This window comes from Zalophus californianus, chromosome 3, assembly GCF_009762305.2.
Source record: "Zalophus californianus isolate mZalCal1 chromosome 3, mZalCal1.pri.v2, whole genome shotgun sequence".
NCBI classification, from domain to species: domain Eukaryota; kingdom Metazoa; phylum Chordata; class Mammalia; order Carnivora; family Otariidae; genus Zalophus; species Zalophus californianus.
Window position 1 is genome coordinate 158,721,873 of NC_045597.1, and position 21,326 is coordinate 158,743,198.

Consider the following 21,326-nt stretch of genomic DNA (forward strand, 5'->3'; position numbering starts at 1 on the left):
ATGATGAGTGATGTTAAGTATTTTTTCATGTGTCTGTTGGCCATCTGCATGTCTTTGGAGAAATGTCTGCTCATGTCTTCTTCCCATTTTTAATTGGATTATTTGTGGGTTTTTTGGTGTTGAGTTGTATGGGTTCTTCATATATTTTGGGTACTATATCCTTCTCACATTTATCATTTGCAAGTGTCTTCTCCCATTCAGTAAGTTATCCTTTAGTTTTGTGTTTTGTGTTTTTTGTTTTTTTAGGACACAGTTTGCTTTAAATATTTTTGGGGGGGAAAGGACACCACACTTCTACTCAATTAAGAGAAACATTTTTACAGTCTTGAGGTCTTTTATTTTCTTTACATTTATTATGCCATGAATTCATAGGAAATGGATTCCAGCAGTTCGGGCTCCTTTCCATTGGTTCTCACAAAGTACACTTCTCTGGGTGGAGCAGGCTGGCACTTCAGTTGAACCCAAGTAGCTTTCTCTTTGGCTTCCTTCTTTTTCTGATCATTTTCCTTCACACGCTTCAGGAAGCTGTCTCGGCTCTTTGAGTGTTTAATATGCTCAATGCATACATTAATTCTCTTGGCAAGAATCTTGCCCTTGTTTGTTTACAACAATGCCAACAGCATGATGAGTAACATTGTAGACTCTTCCAGTTTTGCCATGGTAACATTTGCGGGGCATTCCTTTTGGAACAGTGCCCATTCCCTTGATGTCCACAGTATCACTTTTCTTATAGATTTGCATGTATGTGGCCAAAGGAACAACTCCATGTTTTCTAAAAGACCTAGAGAACATATAGAGGGTACCTCCTCTTTTTCCCTTTGTGTTGGTCATTTTGGTGAATTACTGGAAGATGGCAGTTCTGGCTGAAAGGTATCCTTTAGTTTTGTTGGTTGTTTCCTTTGCTGTGCAGAACTTTTTTTCTTTTGCTATAGTCCCAATAGTTTATTGTTGCTTTTGTTTCCCTTGCCTCAGGAGACATATCTAGAAAAATGTTGTTACTACCAATGTCAGAGTGATTACTGCCTGTGCTCTCTTCTAGGATTTTTATGGTTTCAGATGTGGCCATTAAAAATTTCTTGAGCCCAGGCTATGTGTGAGACATTTTATTGGATTTGTGGAATCAAAGCTTTAAAAACCACGGTCCTGTTGTTGAAGAGCTTCTAGTCTAGCAGTAAAATGGAATACATACAACTAACTGTAATGTAGTGGGATGAACTCAGTAGTAGAGGTGTGGATATTCTGCTCTGGACACACCAAGAGCAGAATGGAAGTATCACTAAGTCAACTTTTAGAGACCTCAGTATTGAGATGTTTTACTAGGTCTTTTCCCACCTCAAAACAGTATCTTAAAAACCTTCAACATACTCTTCATTCCTCTTAACACTATACCCACCTCCCTCATTGCAACTACACTGCCTCACTAGCAATAAAAAATGGAAAAAAATAATAAAATTCTTAAATAATCTGTAAAATAAAGAATAGTAGAAAGTTCCACAGAGATAATTGTGTCACTGAAGTCTGAGAATTGTTGTTGATATGATGCAGACAAAAAAGGAAGAGAGACATGATATATATTACAGTTCCAGTAAAGCATTTGACACAACATTTATCAAAACTGGAATGAATTAAGATAAATTTTTGGTTGATCAATCAGCTTTAGAAATTTTAAACCTCATCTTTTCCAAAAATAATAGTAATAATAAAAACATGACAGTGGCAGATAAAGAGAAAATTTGCAAAATTCCACTGGGCTTGGCCTTAAGTTCTATTTTGTTTTGAATTGATTTTGGGAATTAAAGTTGCTAGATAAAATCCAATAGGCTCTATTGACAAATTGCTAGAATTAAAAGAGAGTTCAGCAATACTATTATAAATGCTTTTAATGTATAAGGTTAATTGCATTCTACATCAGAAGCGAAAGTTAATGTAATTAAAATATATAATATTTAATGTATATATTTTAATATATATTAATGTATGTAATTTTTTATTCCTACATATCTTATGGTTTTTGGTGCAACTGTAAATGGGAATGATTCCTCGATTTCTCTTTCTGCTGCTTCATCACTGGTGTATAGAAATGCAACAGATTTCTCTATGTCGATTTTGTAGCCTGTGACTTTACTGAATCCATGTATCAGTTCTAGCAAATACCGTATGATTTCACTCATATGTGGAATTTAGGAAAGGAAACAGATGAACATAGGGGAAATAAAAAAAAAAGAGGGAGGCAAACCATAAAAGAGACTCTTAACTATAGAGAATACACTGAGGGTTATTGGAGGGGAGGTAGGGGGGTGCTAAATGGATGATGGGTGTTAAGGAGGGTACTTGTGATGAGCGCTGGGTGTTGTATATAAGTGATGAATCACTAGATTCTGCTCCTGAAGCTAATATTACTATATGTTAACTAACTAGAATTTAGATAAAAATTTGAAACATATATGTGTGTGTGTATATAATATATATAATACATATATGTATATATATGTATATACATATATAAATAATTTTTAACTATAAAATGCTAGAAATCTAGAAATTTTTTAGGAAAAAATATAAAATTTTTAATTTATTTTTTATTTTATTTTATTATGTTCTGTTAGTCACCATTCATTACATCATTAGTTTCTGGTGTAGTGTTCCATGATTCATTGTTTGCATATAACACCCAGTGCTCCATTCAGTACGCACCCTCCTTAATACCCATCACCGGGCTAACCCATCCTGCCACCCCCCTCCCCTCTAAAACCCTCAGTTTCTTTCTCAGAGTCCATAGTCTCTCATGGTTTGTCTCCCCCTCCAATTTGCTCCCCTTCATTTTTCCCTTCCTACTATCTTTTTTTTTAAACATATAATGTATTATTTGTTTCAGAGGAAATTTAATTAAAAGACTTTAGTAAGCAAAAAATTGAGAGCTATACCATAATCAGGGATTTAATTCTCTCTCAAGTTAATCTACAAATTCAGTGCAGTTTTAAGTTGTAATTCTAAACTGTCTATGGAAAAGTAAGCAAGAAATGTAAAAAGAATTGTAAAAAATATTACTAGAAAGAAGAGGAAGGTAACAACTTATTGGATATCAAGATTTATTACAAAGCTGTAGTAATTCAGACAATAAGGTATTTGCACAAGGACTGACAAATAGAATAGAGAATCCAGAAACACACACACATGGAAACTTGCTGTAAAGCAAAGATGGCATTGCAGATCAGTGGGAAAATATGAACTATTTGCTAAATGGTTCTGGAACAATTAGTTATATGTGAGGAAAAAAATAATTGGCTCCCTGTTCACACCATATATAAAAATAAATTCCAGCTGGATTAAAGACCTAAATGTGAAAAGCAAACACTAAGACATGAAAAAAATATATTTGTATCCACAGGGTACTATTTCTTAAACTCAAAAAACTCATACCATAAATTAGCAGATTGATCAATTTGAATCCATTAATATTTAAACATTTTTGTACACTTAAAGATAATAAAATATGAAAAAGATGAACTACAAACTGAAGGAAGATACTTCACAATACATATCACAGATAAAGTTCTCCTAGAAATAAAAAAAAAAGAAGGAAAGGAAAGGCAGTAAAAAATTATCACAAGATATAAACTTGTGCAAGAGGAAACAACCAACAAAAATATGAAAATATTCTTGCTCTCATTAGAATTAAAGAAATATAATTAATCCCACAGTAAGAAACTTTCCCATTTATCAGATTCATCCATATTAAAATGCATGACAATACCAGATATGGGTAAAGATGAGGAACAACAGAATCTTATATTCTGCTTGTGGGAATTGAAAAATTCACTTTGAAGAGAAATTGAGCAATAGCTTGTAAAGATGAATACACCCTAAACCAAGCAACTCCGCTCTTAGCATATAACCTAGAGAAACTCTCCCCATGCAAAAGAAGAAATGCACAATCATGTACAAAGCCTCAGGGTTTTTAATAGCAGATCATTGGAAATAAATGTCAGTTAACAAAAGAATAGGTAAGTGAATTTTGATATCACGCAGAGGCTTATAGAACAGTAAAAAATGAAGGAGTTAAACCCCTCTATACCAACATGGAAACATTTCAGAAATCATGAATCTCAGTCTCAGCAAATAATATCAAGAAGTAATAAAAAGCAAATTATAGAAAACATTATGATGTCATCTATTTAGATTTGAAAGCATACAAACAAAAGTGTGTATTGCTTAAGGATACATGCAAATGTATCAATCTGTGGACTAATAAGCAACAAATAATGGTTACATCCAAGAAGTGTCAGGAGTTGAGATCTGAGATGGTATATAAAGACTTTACCTGTATTGATAATGTTTCATGTATAAGGCTGGACAGCTCGTAGATATGTAGATATCTGCATCTGAATATCTGCATCTGAATATCTGCATCTGAAGTTCCTGGGCCTCTAATAAGTGAATAAATACAGTTTCGAACTGGGCAAGATTATGCTACAAAAGACAACTATTTGCAAATACATTTGGGCAACTGTGTATGTGTGTGTATATATACACACACACTGAAAGACTAAAATGTAAATTTGGAAGAAGTTGGTAACATCTGGAGGGTAAATAAACAGGAAAGAATTTTGAATTTAATAGAATGCTTTTCAGTTACCAAACATTGTGTCTTGGGTTTCTAGGGAGGACACATGGCAAAGAGTTAGACCCTTCTCTCCTGTGGAATGATTGTGTGATGTTCACTGATGTTCTCGGGGAAGACGATGTGTTATCTCAATCATAACGTCTTTGAGTGGATACAGTGACTCACTTGTTTAGCCAGTTCCTTGGTGTTTGACAGTTAGTAGGTTTTCAATGAAAATGTGCTAAATTAACACACACTGCTGGGCCCACCCTCAGAGTTTACCATTCAGTAAGACTGAAAATTGAGAATTTTTCCCTTCTAGCAAGTTCCTGGGTGATACTGATACTGCCGGTCCTAGAACCATTCCTTGAGATCCACTGTTCCAGATATTCTAGTGCTTACATAAACTTTCCGTAATAGTCCGAAAGGTTTAAAAAAGAAAAAAAAAAACAAAACAAAAAACTATGCCTCTTTCTAATCCTGTAAGTAATTCTAACCATCTTTCATGGCAAAAGAAGATGCTTTCCTGAGTCTTTCTCCTTAGATCAGGAAATGAGAGCGTCAGAGGTCTTAACCATGATTAGTCCAGAGAATAAAGAGGAGATAAACTCTCCAGTGCATTCAGGTGTGGCTGCAAGCCTTGCCCTTGGAGGAGGGACAGGTAGGGGTGGGGTCGTCCAGTTAATGCATAAATCCTTGGCATCATATATGACACTGTTGACTTAACCACATCATCTTGAAACTCTCTCCGGCTCCAGACCCTCAGAGTTATGAACATCCTACTTCCCAGGCTTCACATCTGTTTCTGTGTCCGTCGTGAGTTTCTCTGTCTCACTGTACCTTCATAAATGAGGTCTTCTTTGTTTCCAAGTCATGTCCTTACAATGTCACTGCAAAGTGATTTTCTCTCCTATCAAGTCCTCTTTCCTATTTATGTGGAAATAACTTTAAATCTCTCCCTTTGAGCTCACCCTTTGTGAATGCCCATATATCCAAACACCTACAGATTTCACATAGTATTTCAAATTAAACAGAATGAAAATTAAATTCATTATTTCTCCAATCTTCCTATTCCCACCCACTCACCCAAATCCACTTGCTCTTTCTTGCATCTTTTATCTCTCTTATATTGGGCGATGGTATGTATAGTATTCACATGCCACGGGCATTGGATTCAAACTGTTGCTTGATGTTAAGCAAATTACTTAATATCTCTCAGATGCTTATTTTCTCTTCCATAACATGGAATTTAAAGTAGATCCTGCTTCATACATTTTATTTTGTGATATAGCAGCAGCATCAGAGAACATGCTCTAAATGCAGGAGGGCCCTAGTATAGACCTACTGTATCACAAACTCTGGGGTAGGGCCTTGTAATCTGTTTTTGACAAGCACCCACATCCAGGGGATCCTGATGCATGCTAGAGGATGAGAACCATTGATCCAAGGGAATGATCATACCATTTATCCAAGCAGCTAAGCCAGAATTCTGGAAAATCATCTTTCTTTCCCACATATAGCCAAATTCATTGGTCATCAAGTCTCCTCAAACTGATTTAAATTTCTTATTTTAGCTACTTTCCATTCCCATGTTCACCATCACCATAAATGCTCCAACAGATTGTTGCAATACCTTTCTAGTATCATCTAACTCCTCCTTTACGAGGCCATGACTCAAGGGATTTATTTTTTAGTCTCATCGTGCATTTCCTTTGTAAAAAATTCTTCCTGGACAGAGCCCAGACTCTGTAGCATAAAGTAAGCAGTCCTTCATGACTAACTGGAGAATAAAATGACACCTTCCTCCATTCCTGACAAGTTCCCTCTCAGCTGTTGACCCTCCTCTCCAGACTTCCCTCCTTACAGAGTTGGTGTCTCCCAGGCTTGGCATAAAGTAGCGATTCCTGCAGGTCAGAGCCATGACTCAACGATATAAGTTCGGTGTGTTAGCGTGGCGGGTGGACCGTCAAGTGGGGCACACCCAAATTCACCCTCACTTTTCCCTTTTAATATCTCTGTGACCCTTGGGTAAATTATTTGATCTTCCTGTGCTTCCGTTTACTTGTTTCTAAAATGAGCGCTTTAATAGAACCCACAGAATTGGGTAACCATGAACATTAAATGGGTAAATACCTGTACTGCATCTGTCATACTCTGTTCTCTAGAACAATCGATCGGTGCATGCCATTTCTTTTCTCCCCCATCCTTATCATCCTAGGCTCTCTTGGTCTGTGCAGGCTGTGTGAGTGCTGCCATGGATATCTGTTTCTTTAATACTTGGGGTACACCATGTTGGGTTATAAATACTTTATTTGGTATTGGACTCTGTTCCGTATTTGCTTAACAGCATCCATTCCCCTTCCTTATGGCACTCTAGCTGCTCAGAAAATTATCTGTCACCCAGTACATGTAGTTTTGGTGAGAGAGTAATTCCAGATTCTGGCATCCTGCCAAGGGAGCCGGATCCCTTTTCTTCCCAAGGCAGAAAATAATAATATCAGAGCCAGCAGATAACCGAAACTCAGGCACTCTATGTTCTCTGTGAGGACTTTAACTCTTACCGGAGAGATGTGACAACGGGGAGCCCTCGGTCCTTTATCCCAGCTCTTTACAACTCCTGAATGGTGGAGTTTCCCTTTTTGGACATGCAGAATCCTTGCTTGCTTGCAGGGCCCTCCTCATTTCCATCAGTGCTATGACTCCCTGGAGAGTCTTCCAATAAAACCACAGTCAGTTTCTGCTGATTACACCCCAGAGGACTGGTGTGTTCTACTTTTCTTTGATTTATTCTTTTTTTTTTTTACATTGGTGTGAAACACAAGGCCCAAATCCTTTTGTGATTAGAGGAAAGGCCATCATTTAAGAAGGGCTTATGTGAACACTTGTGAAAATGCCAGTGTTTTCAGGTTTAGAATTGTGTACACAATTTGTAGGCAGTGCATGACCTCGATTCTCTCTCTCTAGCTCATGTTGATTAAAAATTGTTTTTTTTAAAGCAGATTTTCATTGCAAATGAAGACGGAAGCATCGTTAACTATATTTATCACTAACAGCCCTTACTTGCCAGCGATTATCAATTAGTGAAAACAGATTTTAAGGATTAAAACAATAACATACAGTATTTATCCTCCAAACCATACTTCTCATTAAAAAGTCTTTCCAATTGGCCTATAAAGGGCAATGTTGTCTTTTCTCTATGTGGAAAGAGAAGGCTTTCAATTTTGCACCATATTTGTGTCTCTCTTCATAATTACCCATGTGTAAAATGTTTCATTTCATGCTCATGCTTTTTTGTAGTACTCAACAACTGAAAAGATCACGTGCACTCGTAATCTACAGACCTAATACTTGGTTATCAAATCTTGCTGTCTCACATCTATGGTAGGTACCACATAGACATCATCTTCCTGTGACTTGTTTTTAAAAGGCGTTTTAGTATGGGCACTGAAAAAAGATTTCTCTTGTAATGTTATCTTATGTCTCAAATTAAACAATATTCTCTGCAGTAAAAGTATGCATTACCACTTGAAGAAACAAAGAAGATATAATCACTTTAGTAACAATCTTTGACCAATTTTAATTATTCAAATGAATACCTATACTAGGACATTTTAATTATGCTTACTTTGCTCAAACTTAAGCTGTCCAATTTCACTCAGACAACTAGTCTCCAAAAATGCCAACATAAATTTATCTCTCTTAATTTATTCAGTTAATACACATCGTGCTCTTTATGTATACCAAGCTCTGTATTAATTCCTGAGACAGGGGTTAAGACCAATAGTCCCTGGGATATGCCCTAATTTAGGGTACAGAATGGGGGAAAGACTTAACTCCTTGAGGAGGTTTCTTATGGTCCTCGCTGCAGACAACAGGGGCATGAATAAACTGTAAGCCCAGTCCTCAGACCTCCTGTTTTCAATGTGTGCCTGGGATCTGATCTCAGGTGTGTCTCCCCCACCCCCACCCCCACCCCCCAATGTGTATATGCAACAAGTTTAATGCTGTTAACATTGACCAGAAATTCAAAATGACAGAACCGGAGGTACTGCAATCTGGAACTCTTAACTTTTGTAAACTGGTGAGAATAGTGGAATGCACAGAGTCTCTACTTAACGACTTCTCCATCTTCTCTTATAGACTCCTCTGCTCAGCCATTCAGCAATAGGATATGTATTAGACAACTAACATCTGTTCTGAATATCTATTAGGACCATATGCTTTCTTCTTCTATATTATCATCCTAGAATAGATTAGGGGAAATCCAAACCAAATGGGGATTTGGGGGAATTTTCAAGGGTCACTTAATAAAGTAATTTTGGCTTTCTCTTTGCAAAGAAGATGGCATACCATAGAGGCCATGTAGAGACCTAAGCGCAGTCTCGTGGCAGAAATAATCTGAATAAATAATCACCCTGATCATAAACATTTTCCTCACAACTTTCAAATGGGAAATAGAAACTGTTAATTGTCACAGCTACAAATGGATGTATCCTGCTGGGATTTTACTGGAAAGATGACGTTCTATGGAATAGCCTTGTCTTCTAAATGAAAACCAGTAGCTTTGGATCTGGCTTTGTTTTCCCCCCAAACTCCTTGCTGATAATATTCATGGTGCTTTTGGGACTGCCTTTGTTCCTGTACCATAAGGATTTCTTGATTTATGGTTGCGAGATCTTCATGGCCAAATGACAAAGGGCTAAGTTTTGATTGCATAAAAGCAAGCACTAACTAATGTTCTCTAAGAACGTGTTCTGAGAATAAAGTTCAGTTCATTTGGTTTTGATTTTACAATTAGAGCATACAATATTTGGCTTTGAGAATGTGTTTCACTTCAAAATTCTATCAGTGAAATAGATTTTTATCTCTGATTTTAAGACTTATTATCTCTACTCTTTTAAGAAATTAGATCCACACAGAATTAACAATTAACGTAGGGAACGTGAGTTATGGTAACTAGAAGCATAAAATTAAACTGATACTTAATTCTTGACATTCATAACTAGTCAGGGATCATCTGAAATTTCATCATCTAGTGGATTAAGAATACATTTTGTTAAAATAATTATAAATAAAAAACAAACTGAGGGTTCTAGAGGGGAGGGGGGTGGGGGGATGGGTTAGCCTGGTGTTGGGTATTAAAGATTGGCACATTCTGCGTGGAGCACTGGGTGTTATGCACAAACAACGAATCATGGAACACTACATCAAAAACTAATGATGTAATGTATGGTGATTAACATAACAATAAAAAATTATTAAAAAAAGCTAATGATGTAGTGTATGGCGATTAACAACAATAAAAATTAAAAAAATAATTATAAATAAGGTCTAAATAGATTATACCTGCTAGGTATAATGTCTGTTTAAGGACTTGGTTTATTTTTTATCATTTTTTGAGTTCTCACATACATTTTGAAACTCTTGACATAGGGCAAACATCAGCACAGAAGCAGGTGGGAGACTATTTGATTCCATCTTTACCTCAAGTTTACTGGTTAAGGTGGGGTTATCTATAACCACAAAAGCTGTTTCTCAGCTACCCATCTGTGTGACTTTGCATCACGAGTGCAGAACTACTTTTGAACCCATTTCATTTTGAGAGGCTTACATTTATTTAATAAAGGCTTTCCTTGCTACGAGCAGGACCCTGATGATCAACAGCCAGCAATTAATTCCTTTAACCAGCTCTCCAACCATTTTGTATGATTTTAAATTAAATCTAAGCCGCTAGCAATATTCTACTCTTTTCTTATTCTCTCGTCTTCCTCATGCCTCCCCCTTGTCAAACCTTCCCATTTCCACTAAATAATATTATTCTCCCAGGTATGCATTTTTAAGAATTTGGGTTTAGGGATTACTAGATGACAACTTATTTAGGGTTATGTTGCTGTTAATATCTAGCATGCCATTACAATTGATAATAGCATTACAGTCCTAAGGAATGAATAACTTCCAACTGAGAGACTAAAGTGAATTTCATCAACAGAGACAAATCGCCAATGAAAGCATCTTGATGGATGTTTGTATTAAATCAGGGGAGGTCTCTATTAAAGATATAGGGATAAGAGAATAGGCAAACTGAGTCATCTAAAGCTACTGATCTCCAACTCAGGATCTGACATCTAGAACAACTTTTTAATAAAGTATGTAAAACATTTAAAACATGGATATTTTGTCACTAACAATGAAGACAATGATGTTAAATTTTCAAAGTCCATTTTTTTCTTTTTGTCTGAATAAATATGTAAAATACATCTCTACCCTAATTAATATATCTGTACATTTTCATTGATAAGATTATATTTTTCTTATCAGGTAGCAAAAAAAAAAATACTCAGTGGCTGTCTCAATCAGTGGTGACAGGACAAAGATGAAAGGTAAAGTTTGAGTCAATCATGAAGGTGTGTTTGATCAATATAGGTTCAAATGTTCCAAGCAGTTTTATAGCTAATAAAACTTATCTCTGATGATTGGTAAAACTGGTTATTTTTAAAGAAATAAGTTTGGTATTTTAAATATTATGATGGCAACCCATTATGGGTCTCAAAGTCAATTAAACTGGTCATAACCAACTCTTTTATTTTTAATGAAACATAACACAGCAATACAGAACAGTGTAGAAATGAAATAATGAGAGTGAATTGCAGTCAATAAGGGTAATTGGTGTTTTACAAAATTTTAGTTTCAGGATATATGTTATCCTCACACAAAACATAGGTTCATATTGAGTCACAAAGTGAAATATACATCTTATTGTGAGCCATAGTGAAAATGTTTAAATGCCACTGCATTAAGCAGTTAATGAGCCTTGCCTTGGTCCCTCAAAGTTAAAAGCTATACAAGTGTTGGAAGTGACTTCAGACAGTGATTGCAGGTTAAAAACTTTCACTGAGTGACAAAACTGTTCCAAGTAGTTTTATGAGAAACTAAACAGCAATCAAGAAGAATATGCTTCAGTCATAATGGTACAATGAATGTCATTTATCTAAATATGGAAAATGACAACAGACGTTCTTGTCCATTAATATAATCTACTCTAAGCCAAGAGTTGAATCTGTTTTCTATTTTTCAGCTTAAATCAAACAAGCCATAGTAGATAATATATTCTACATTTGAAAATTAACAGAGTTAACCTTTTCATCATACTGAGAATATTAAGAACCTACATAACCTTTCACTTCTCGCATGTTCTGAATTCTATTTGTTTCTGTGTAATCTATCAAGAGGCATATCATGTCAGAAAAAGGAATAAGAAAACATATCAATCAGATGTTTTGTTTCAAAGTAGATACAAATGTCAAAATTGTAAACAATTTTAGTTTTTAGTTTTTTATTTCTCAAAGTTTACATACATATGTATACGTGCATATGTATATATTGGTTTTAGATCAGCTTGATGTCAAACTATATCTTTCAGTCAGTATCATGTGTACAAAAATTCAAAAATTTTTCTTTAGTCTGTGGTTAAGGATTATAGATATAGAGCCTGTCCTATAATCTTAAATTGCATTTAATTTTAACCTCAATGAGGTTGATTAAATGGTCTAGTAGATGGCCCGTGATCCTCAAGATTTTTGTTATACCCTGTGATTTGTAATAAATAACTCAAATAGGAATTATAAATGGGTTGCTTTGCTATCTACTACCCTGAACCCAGTCTTTCTTGCACCATAGTGTTTTAATTGTTTAAATAAACACTGCCCAGAAATCTTACTACATGTAAAATGTGAGTCAGATTTCACTTTGGGAAAACACTGGAAGTGAAATAGAAAACATTCAGGTTATTTTTATAAAATAAAAAATAGTGTACTTTTGCTTAAAATATGTCTGCAAGTAAATATATAGTTTTAGCTTTATTATTAGTTTTGAGTTAGTTACATGCTAAATTCTATTCCTGAAATTCGTGAAAAGTGAGATTTAGACTAATATATAACTGATATCTTGAAGAGCATGTAGTCACTACATAGAAGAGTCTTTCTTAACCTTATCTTTGCAGGCTGTGAATCAAAGAAACCCACTCTTTAAAAATACACATTGGTTTGACTTTTAGGAAGGGACAGCATCTTGTAAACTCTGTCTAAGGGGGTAGCTGTCTCAAGAATGGTGGGAGAGCCTCTTACAAAAAAAGATGAAACCACATACCCCTAGATGAAATCCCCACTGGATTTAAAGAAAATAAAATTAGGCATAAATACAGAGAAATGAGGAGAACATTAGAATTTTTAGAGGAATTTATATATTCTTGTGAGGTTTTATATATTCTCAAATTTCCATCCTTTTATTTTTATTAAGGAAATCAATGCACCACTGTGGTTAAAAGTGAAGGCTCTTGAGTTACAATGGTGGCGATTCAGCCTTAGTTTTTCCACTTAAAAACAACAGGACCTGGATGTTTTTAACCTTTCTCATCCCGTTTTCCTTGTCTGCGCTATGAGGATAATGTAAGATCGACGACCAAGGGCTGTTTTAAGAATTTAGTAAGATAAGCTGTGTAAAGTGCTTAGCATAGTGCACGGCTCACACAAAGTGTTTAATAAATGTCAACACTGATATGTTTTCTTTTTTTTGATATATGTTTTCTGATTAAATAATAAATGTTGGTGGGAATGCAGATATATACCAAGATGTAAATAACCATATGACCATCACTCATAATTCGTATATTCTGAAGTAACAATGCTTCATTTCCTTCGTAATATATTTAGTGTGTGTGTGTATACATATATATATTAAACTAGAATATATATGTGTGTGTGTACATTTATTTCCACATTTATTTCCATGTATATTTGGAAATGAATAGTATATGTAAGTTGTATGTGTAATTTTTATATTATCTTGTTTGGATCCAAGATTTGAAGAGAATTCTATGTGCTACTAGGCAATAAAAGATGCCTTATAGTTTAGACTTGAAAAATGAGATTAGTTCAGGTGTGCGTGTGCGTGCGCATGCGTGCGTGTGCGTGTGAATTGCTCCTCACTGTTGCATTGTTGGTAGGATCCTGAAACACAAGCAGTGTTCTTGCTAACTTTGTGAAAGAGAATAACAACATATCCTGAAATTATCTCATTCAGATCAAAACAGTAGTCTTATGTAACCACCCCCTTTACACACACACACACACACACGCGCGCGCGCGCCCTAGCCTCATCCCATGATGCATGAACACTGGTTGCTGTTTTGGACCCAGGTACCTACAAGTGCCTCCAGTATCACTTTTCTTCCAGTATTTTGTATTTGGCTCCAGTCGGCAGTTTTAAACTTGGCTTAATATAACCGTTCCCATCCCATTTTAATATGATGTATATATGTTTAATCTTTTCAAAGATTACTCTAAAACCCTGATTTGCTCCAGTCCTGTCTCTCCCTCCCTCCCACTCTCCCTTCCTTTTGACATTATCCACCCCCGCTGCTGCCATTCGCGTGTCTTCTTCGTCTCGCTATACTTGTATCGGATTTAATTTTTCTGCAAAAACCAGAATGAAATCCCATATCTTCTGCGAAGTTTCGCAGGTCCTTGATGATAGTCTCCTTCACTGAATGCCAGTATAAACTACTGGATATATCCTTCACTTAGCAATTACACTTACTTGTTAATGGGATCCTCATTTAGAATTGGGAAGTATTTGGGACTCCTTACCTAACTTCTGGGAGTCCAGTTTGAAACTGGAAATGCAAACAAACTGAGGGTGGCTGGAGTGGTGGGGGGTGGAGGGGAGGGGGCGGCTGGGTGATAGACATTGGGGAGGGTATGTGCTATGGTGAGCGCTGTGAATTGTGCAAGACTGTTGAATCACGGACCTGTACCTCTGAAACAAATAATGCAACGTATGTTAAAAAAAAAAAAGAAGAAGAAGATAGCAGGAGGGGAAGAATGAAGGGGAGTAAGTCGGAGGGGGAGACGAACCATGAGAGATGATGGACTCAGACGATGGAAAAACAAACTGAGGGTTCTAGAGGGGAGGGGGGTGGGGGGATGGGTTAGCCTGGTGATGGGTATTAAGGAGGGAACGTCCTGCGTGGAGCACTGGGTGTTATGCACGAACAATGAATCGTGGAACACTACATCAAAAACTGATGATGTAATGTATGGTGATTAGCATAACAATAAAAAATTTAAAGTAAGAAAACCCTGGAAATGCATATATGTTTCCTATTGTTCTTAAAATTTGTGAAATATTTCTTTATTAAATCCATTTGCTCTATAGATTATTTTGATTTGCCATTTTCCTAGTTGATATAAGATTAATAAAATTTCAACAGTTGTCATATTGATTGACTTGTACTTCCAAGAAGAAGTAAAGACCCAACTAATGGCACTAGGGTCCAATTTTCTAGTTAGGCCATTATTCATAACTACTTTTTGGTAGAATAATGCAAAATGTCAAGAGTTCACAAGAGAGATGATCTCCAAGTTAAAGATAAAATTATAGCAACGGGGTAATTTCTTGAACTTTTTTTATAATGTTATCCATACCCTCATGACAGGACATGATTGTAAAAGTCTGAGGTGAAGTGAAAGAGAAGAAAGTGAATAGAATCGATTGAATCTCCTGTGAATCTGCCAAGCTTACTCTTTGTCTAGGTATAGATAGCTCCAGGATGCCAAAGGGCTAGGGCATTTGAAAAGGGGGTCCTAGCACTGACAATACCACCTAGTGTTTCTATTTCTCTTCTTCCATGTCCTGTCTTGGATACTACTTTATGCATTACAGTGATAAGAGCAGAGATTCCTTCATGTTAGATATTTAAAAAGTTGATAATAATACCTATGTCATAGTATATGGCCTGATTTGACAAGAATATTTTGCCAGTTTTTTTTAAAGATTTATTTATTTGTTTGTTTGTTTGTTTGTTTGTTTATGCAGAGAGAGAGAGCAGGGGTGGGAGAGGCTGACAGAGAGAATCTCAAGCAGACTCCCCACTGAGCACTCAGGGCTTGATATCATGACCCCAGGATCATGGTCCTGAGCCAAAACCAAGGGTCAGACACTCAACCAGTGGAGCCACCCAGGCACCCCTATTTTGCCACAGTTTTAAGAACATATATCTGGCGGAAAAGTGAGTGTACCAACAACGTGGGTGCACAGCAATGCTCCAGTGATCATGATCCTGTTAAAATATTTCCATCCTGATTTAAAATTGCATTTCTATACTTAGAACAGTGTTTCACAAGTTGGGACAATTTTGACCATACAGGAGTATTTAGCAATGTTTGGAGACGTTTTTGGCTTCACAACTGGAAGAGGCTTTATATTGTTTTGATCCAAGCATCTAGGGAATAGGGGGCCAGGGATGCTGCAAACATTGTACATGCATAGGAGCCGACCACAAGGAATCATCTTGCCCAGGTGTATAGGATGCTGAGGCCGAGCGAGATACCCTGGCTTTGAGTTTCTAGCGGAAGTGTAATTTTCTTGGTGGGTTCTTCAGCATCAGAGATTGGGCCTCTCGTTAATTTTGGGAACAAAGCTTCCTGAATGTCCTTCAGGATAAGACACCAGAATAAAAATTGCTCCAGGAGCTAGATATATATTGTATTCCCACAGAAGGTTATGAAACACTCTCACCAACCTGTTGGATGCACGATAGGAGAGCTGCCTCTCTCTCCATAAATATTCATCACTATGGAAACCTCCCCACATCCGTGCACTCCTATAACCTTAAATGGCAAGTACGTATTCTATAAGGATGGTGAGGAAAAGAAGCAGATGAAGTCTTCTATTGGCATTCTATTGAAGGTTTGACTAGAAATTCTAGACCAGTGTTTTTTAATCCAGGCTATTGATTAAGATCTCCTGAGGAAACTTCACAAATGCTGATGCTCAGGCCCTCCCACCCCCAAACAACTAAGTGAGAAATTGTGATGCTGGGACCCAGGCACAACAGGCTTTTTCAAATCTTCCCAGCTAATTGTAAGTGAGAATAAAGGCTGAGAACCATTGTTCTAGCCTTGATCAGTAATGTTTTGCTTGAAAAAAGAAAAAAAGGCTGACCCCAAATCTTTACAAATTAATGAGTTACATGCTCCCAATTCAAGAGAGATGTTCTAGCTGTCACTTCATTAGCATCAAGGTGAACACTGAGTTTTAGGATCAGTATTTGAAGAATCGTTTAACGGCTGGGCAAAGCTCTGGGGGTGGGGAACTGCTCCAATTCCTGTGCATTTTCATATGTAAGAGGAGCAAAAACGGAATGGTTTCTTACTGTACTTCAAGGGCAATACCAGGTTTTGACTAGAATGGAGTTATAAGACACATAATGCAATGAGAAGTAAAATTTGAATTCCTCCCTAAAAATTTCTACAAGAAGGGGAAATGGTGTAAACAAGCCATCTGTGTTGTGATGTGAAACACATTCCCTAGCCGTGGCCCTCGCAGGGTGCCTTTATTATCTTAAAAAAGAAGGGGGGGCACTTGCTGTGGGACCAAAGGCAGCAGGAATTCTGATCAACTTGTTTTCTAAATACACACACAATCATTCCTGCAAGAAAATGAAATATTCGAAAGTCAGGCAATGGATGAATTAGTATAAATCTAAGAATTAAATAAAATACAGTATTGGCAAAGCAGAGCTTCGATGCTGCTCTACATAAACACAAAAATGAACCGTTAAATTTAGAAATGAACAGATTCAAATGCAGTTTGTCCTTTTTCTATCTATAGTATGAATCCTTCTGATCATGTACTGTACATTTGATGGAAGCATGTGGCTGTGGCAAATGTCCCCCAGGAACAGATCCAAATCAGAAGTTCAATTTGCTTCAAGCTCTTTAAAATGTTCCAGGGGTGCAAAGTGGACTGAGTTCTTTATCTTTTAAATTATCTTTTAAAACGTTGAAATGTACAAAAGGTAGGGGTCGGGGAGATGTGAAACTTTAAAAAGCACAAGTTTGTTTTATCAAAAACAAACATTTTATCTTGATTTTCAACGAGACAGATTGCTAATAGAAATCTAAAAATTATTTGCTCCATCTCCTAGCCCTGCACTCATCCCTCCTCCTCCTTTGTCTTTTTCATTGTCTAAGGTGTAGGGTATCCCGGTGCTCTGGAGGTAGATCAGCCTGGGTGTGGATCCCAGATCCAGCTCCCATGACACCTAGATTTCAGGAAGCTAGTTAACCCCTTGGATCCTTAGTTCTTTCTTCAGTGAAATGGGGATACATCTGCCTCAATAGTTGTGAGGATTGCTTTGATGGCGTTGAAATTGTATCATACTCGTATAATTGAATGCTACTCAGCAGTAAGAAGGATACATGCAAAGCATGGATGAATCCTCAAAGTATTATGCTAAGTGAAAGAAGCCAGACTCAAAGGCCTGTCTACTATATGATTTCATTTGTACTACACTCTGGAAAAGGCAAAGCCGTCGGGACAGAAAACAGATCAGTGGATCCGAAGTTTCAGGGTGGGGATGGAGATTTCCCGCAGAAAGAAAGGAGAGAGCTGTTTGGAGTGATGAAAAGCATCCTGTAATCTTGGTTGTGGTGGTGGTCACATGGATGTATATGTTTGCCAATTCAGAACAGTAGGACTAAAGTGGGTAAATTTTACTAGGTAAATTGTACGTCGATAAACTTAACCGCCCCCTGAAAGTAATGCATAGAAAGGTTAAAAACAAAATGAAGGTTAAGAAATTGGAGATGCCTTAGCATGATTGCCTGTAAACATACTTTTGTCGCTTCCCTTTATTTCCCAGCCAAGTATTGTACCGATAGAGTCTACCTCTGAATGCAGTTCTTTATTGATTTCCTCCTTTACCTCTTGTCGACTGACGTTTGCTCTTTTGCAAAACACCAATGACCACTCTACTCTTAAATCCAGTGTTTTCTTCAGTCTCTTTGATATTCTTGAAACTGTTTTTACGGTGCCTCCCCTTCTTGACACCTTTTGCTTTGTAGACTTTGAGGACGCAGGGTCTCTTCAACAGACTCTTTTTCCTTTTCTGCCCATGAATATATTCAGTCCTCAAATTTGCGTATCCAGTCCATTTCCTTATTTTTGTTGCCATTTCATACCTGCTTTCTTACAATTTTAACCATAAGAGACTCCCAAACTTGTCCTTCTAGGTATCTCTCTCTCTTTCTCCAAAGTCCAGAATCAGATTCAAATTTTGTTTACTTGTTGGATAGCTCTGATTCAAAAATAATAAATTGTTTTCTAATCAAAAACATCCTAGAATTATTTATTGTTAATTCAGTACTTCCTCAGTGATTTTGTGTGTTACATTTATCATTTACATGGTATCTCATGATACTATGAATGTATATAAACATCTTATTTCTAGAATTTCCACTCTGTTCCCATGATTCATAATTTCCTGAGCAAATAAATACCTCATTGTTTCATATTATGGTGATGTTATAATATATTTTTATTCTGATAATTCAAGTTCCCCTCATTACTTGTCTTTTTCATTTCTTCTTTGTTAATTTTGTCCACATATTTTTCCAGGGGAAAATTAGAATTATTTTGTGAGGTTTCCCATAAAGGGATTATGATTGATTGCATTACTTATATAAATTAATTTGAGGGCAAGTAACACCTTCACAGTATCTAATTTTTCTCTCCAGTAAAATTTTTATTTCTGTACTTATTTAAGTCTATTTCCTTCAGTAAAATGATAGTTATCTTCATGTAAAAATCTGTTGATTATTTGGCTAAGTAGTCTAATATTTTATGTTTTCCTGCTAGTTCCAGATAGAGTAACTCCTCAGTATTTTTGGGCCTGATTTTTGCCACTGTATAGGAGAGGAATTTCTTTATTATCTCAATAATATTTTAGTTTATTAGCTGTTCTAATTATACAATTATATCATTTTTAAATACCAATGATTTCATCTATTTTCAAGGAAATTGCCTCACTCCCTTTTCTAGTCTTTTGTGATTTAATCAGAAATTCTGAAACTAGGTTCAGTAAAGTGGTGCTGAAACTCAACTTTGTCTTAGAATGATTTTTTTTTTTAATGTAAATGCCTCTAGTGCTCCCATCAACAAATTGTTAGTTTGAGATCTTAAAAACTCTCGTTAAAGAATTATCTATCAGTTTTTAGTTTACATGATTTTCTTTTTCTAATGAGGTATGTTTTGTTTTCTAAATACTTGTTTCTGTAACTTTAGAGATGCTTGTTTCCATTTCCCCCCTTTCACATGGTGAAATAAAGATTTATGATGGTGTGTGTGGGGGGGGAATAGGTGGTCTCATTGAGAGACTATTTATTATGTAAGCCCCCAGAGCTCATACGATTACTTAAGGATGTAAATGTCATCAGAATCCAAAAATATTCACTAACAACGTGAACGCTTTCAAATTTAGTCCCTTTCTCATAAGCATATCTCATTATAATATTAATTTTATATATTATAATGATTTCAGACAGTAAGCATCAGACAATGCAAATCAATTGTAAAGTGAAACAGCAAATGTTGTAACATATATATGGTTTCATAAAATTAAAAAAAGTTGAACAATTGCTCGAATCATACACAAATGCATTGATACAATTATACACAATCCCTTAAATCTCTGAGAGATTTAAATCAGTACACTGTGTGAAGAGGGAAACATCAAAAATGTTGATGACATTAAATGTATTTAAGAGAGAATGCTTTGACTCTTAGTGGATCAAAAGGCCCTTGGAAAATGCATGGAGCCCTCCAAAAATTTTATCTATTAGGATAATTATGAAAATGTGACCATATAATTTCATTGGAGAAATACTAAAAAAAATTTTTAGTTTTTGATTCATTTTTATTTTATTGTAGAAATTAGCTCATAGTTTCAATTAGCTATATTTTGTTAGATACAAGTAAAGACATTTTACAAATTTATTTCTGTTTTTAGATAAATTCCCAATAAGCTTTTGGTTTTTAAAAACTGAGTATAAAAGTATGGTTTCTGTTTTAACCGAATTGACTTCTAAAGATCATTGTCTATTATCCTGGGATAATGAAGAACTTCTGGACACTAATTAATTTTCTAATATTGAAGAATCTGTACATTACTGGAATGAACCTTACTTGCTCTTGGTATATTATTCTCTTGACAGTCTAGGATACTAGCATCTAGAATTTCATTTTTTAATTATTTGTTACATATTACTCAGAGTTGGAAAAAAACATTAAGACAAAATTTTTGAAAGATGCGCTAGTATAGGATAATTAGTATAGAATATACCAGAATAGTATTATTATGGAGAATATATAACCTATATTCTCCATAATAATACTATTCGACTCTAGTATAGAATATATAGGATAATTTGTTTCTTTACCTACAAATAAAATTGGTCTGTAGTTTTTGTGTGTATGCTTTCCTTGTCTGGTTTCAGTATCAAGATCACACTGGCTTTGTCAATTGAGACACTTGCAACTTCTTGCAATTTTTAAACAGTACAGAAATTATCCTTTGTATAAAAATTTGGAATAAATTCCCTATAAAAATACCTAGAATTGTTGCATTGTATTTAATAGTAATTTTTGATAACTAAATTTCTATAATTATTAAATTACTTAAATGTCTGCTTTCTTTAAATCAGTTTTGAAAATTTCTATTAAAATTTTAAGTAGATACATATCTGTACTGAATTTCCAAAAATATATATCAGTGGTAAACTCTCTTATGGCAAATTTTGTGTAATTGTGCCTTCTCTCATTTTTTAATGACTAGACATACCAATATTTTGTCTTTGTGCTCAGATAATGAATGTACTAGGTGTAC

General features: G+C 35.6%; 1 pseudogene; it reads right to left on the reverse strand.

Annotated features, from left to right (window-relative positions):
- Positions 1 to 353: 353 nt before the first annotated feature.
- On the reverse strand, positions 354 to 840 carry LOC113920862 (annotated as a pseudogene).
- Positions 841 to 21,326: the final 20,486 nt, after the last annotated feature.